This window comes from Sinocyclocheilus rhinocerous, unplaced genomic scaffold (assembly GCF_001515625.1).
Source record: "Sinocyclocheilus rhinocerous isolate Xijiao unplaced genomic scaffold, SAMN03320098_v1.1 scaffold3064, whole genome shotgun sequence".
NCBI lineage: Eukaryota > Metazoa > Chordata > Actinopteri > Cypriniformes > Cyprinidae > Sinocyclocheilus > Sinocyclocheilus rhinocerous.
The window spans coordinates 48083-51198 of NW_015641461.1; positions in this window are offsets into that span (position 1 = coordinate 48083).

Here is a 3116-nt window from a genome sequence, read left to right on the forward strand (position 1 = left end):
AAAGAAACATTTGTGAAACAGAAAGGTTCTTCAGATGTTAAAGGTTCTTTATGGAACCATTTAGATAAAAGGCATCATGAAGCACCTTTATTTTTAAGAGTGTATAGAGCCCTGCACATAACATAAGAGAGGGGAAAATGAAGAATTCACTTCCACAACATTACTAATTTGCGGAGGGAAAATATAGTTAAAGTGTTGGCATGTTATAGTAATATATTCCCTCGTTTTAGTTCAATTATGGCCACGGTTTAATTGACACGAGGTAACGAATTAACAAAACATGGCAACAAAATAAGTTGTGAGAACAGATTTCTAAATCATGACTAAAGTATCTATTCTTTAGCCCCTTGCAAATGTCATGTTTGGGGCTCTATTCTCCATGGCCTCCTACTATTATCCTGATTCACTGTAAGCTATGCAAGCATAACAACATGGACTATCTTTCATCATAAAATGTGTAAAATGTATATATGTTGAAGCAAAGTATATTTTTTTGGATGTTGTTTTATACTCTTCTATTAAAAGGCAACTACAGAAATATGTGTATTTTGACGATTTCTTTATATGTGACCCTGGACCATAAGGGTCAATTTTTTGAAATTGAGATGTATACATCATCTGAAAGCAGAATAAATAAGCTTTCCATTGATAATTATTTTTGTCATAAAAGAAAAATCGATCATTTTGACCCATACAATGTATTGTTGGCTATTGCTACAAATATACCCCAGCGACTTAAGACTGGTTAGAAAATATACATTCAAGCAAACCTTTTATTAGGGAATATTAAAAACGTGATTTCCATACCCAGTAGTAGAAATTAATACAATTTTGAAATGACATAGAAATCTCTGTAGTGAATATGTTCAGCTTTAATATATTTTGATAGCCACTTTAGTGTTGGTTTGTGTCTCAATATTTTGCCTTAAGAAAATAAATTAGAGGGAAAAAAAAGACAAATTAAGGGCATTTTATTTAGAAAGTTTTGTCGTATAGAAAAAAAAGTTAATAATTTTTAGAAGGAAATTGGAAGGTGTTTTATTTCTCAACTGTTTTGGATCTCGTATATCTGCCAGTACAGCTATTCGAGGGAAATTATTTGTTATCTGTTAACATCTGAAAAAAAAAAAATATATATATATATTTTATTTCACAACACCACAAGAGTCTAAGAGAACTTTCATCGATTTATTTTATTTTTATTTTTATTTTTTTGTACTTTACTAAGCTTAAAAAAAAAAAAAAACAGAAACTGTAACATTTTATTTATTTTGCCAGGTCATATTTTTGTTTGACTTGCAGTAATATCTGCTCAGATGAGAACACGTTTAAAAACATCAGTCTTAATCCACAGGCACCCTTTCTTTCTTTCTTTCTAAGTAGGAACACTGATGACATTTGTTTAGTTATGATCATAAACACAAAGCTGTGTCTTACACAAAAAAAGTTTATAATTTAATTTTACACACTTAAAAAACAGATAAAAGCATACATTTTAACAGTCCTTTATGTTTGATTACATTCATTGTCCTTATATTAATTATGTTAACAAATATTCTGTATTCTGAAGCCATTCTTTCGATAATGTTGAAAACAAGTGTTATGCAATGCAAAGTAAAAGGAGATTATTCTTTTATATTATCGAGTAAAAACCACATTGTTTCCCTTTTTGGTATCATTTGTGTCACCAGATATGTTTTTAATGCTAAACTGACGATTAAAATGGCAAATTATTATTTTTGAGACAGATTATTGTTGACTGAACAGTCTTTGGTGAGATTCTGTCTTTAGTGGGATTGTTGTTTTCATTCATGCATAACATTATAAACATCCAAAACATGTAGAAATTATTTTAAGAAAGTGCTTTAAGCTAGCAATGTGAAATAATGAATTGGAACACCACTAAATGTCCAGAAGTGTTCCGAAGGGATTTGGTGACACCTAGGGATCCACAGCGGTACTGCAGGGGTTTTGCTAAATATTGTGTGACGCCAAACTAATTTTCTTGAACATTTGAACCATTTGTAAAATACTAAAGAGTTGAAGTTACTTGAAAATTGAACGGGTATATGCTGTCTTTTTTTTTCTTTAAGTATTATTATTGATTTATTTATTTTTTCTATGTAATGTAAACCCATTCCTTTAATTGTGTTATCTTTTTGGATGTCTTGTTAAAGTTGTAAATGTTACATGTTATGTCTTTAATGTCTAATAAAAATAAAAAATAAAAAAAAACATTTGTAAAATATAGAAGTAGGCCTATATGACATAGTAATTAATTATTCAATAATAATTACTTAAATGCTCTTGCAGTTGTAGAATTATAACAAAGTGAAATACATGCCTTTGTCCTGAAAAAAGCTGAAGAACTCCGTGCTCGAGATTGAATAAAAATGGTGACAGGAGTCTCCTGGTTTGCAAGCATGTATTTATTTATAATTTTGCATATGGACACTGGTAGGTTGCTTTTTAATTAGGTAGAACATTTCAAGTAGTAGCAGCCTCATATACCGTACCTGTCAACATAATAAATAATATTATTTACAATTTTATGCACGATTGTTATATTTACAATAATTAGGCTATAGTTATTTATACAGGCTATATTATTTAATAAGTCAATTAACAAAAATATATATTTTTTAAAATAAGTAAAAGCGACCTTTTTTATTTGTCATGTATATTTTCACCGTGCATGCTGACCATAGACTGTATAAAAACATGGACGTAGTGTCCGTTACGTAACCCATAGACTTTCGACGAGCGTTTTGAAGCCTAAAGTAGGCGGAGCCAGCCGTCGCCATCTTGGCAGCGCGTCACGCCCGGATAATCGAAAATGGGCAAAGAGGCGGGAGCTGGCTGCTGAAACCACGCCCACCTAGCTCTACGGTGGTGACAGCAGCGGCAATCCACCTGTCACTCAAGTGGCCACGCCCTTAATTATGCAGAACTTTAAGGCTTAATATAATTTAAACGGATGAGTTATAAAAAAATTCACCTCCCTCACAGTTGTCATGAAGGGCAAAATTAGCTATATAGACCAAAATCATTTTTTGAACCAGGCTGTAAACATGTTTTTTTCAGCTGTAAACTTAGGCATTTTAACATGGGGAGTT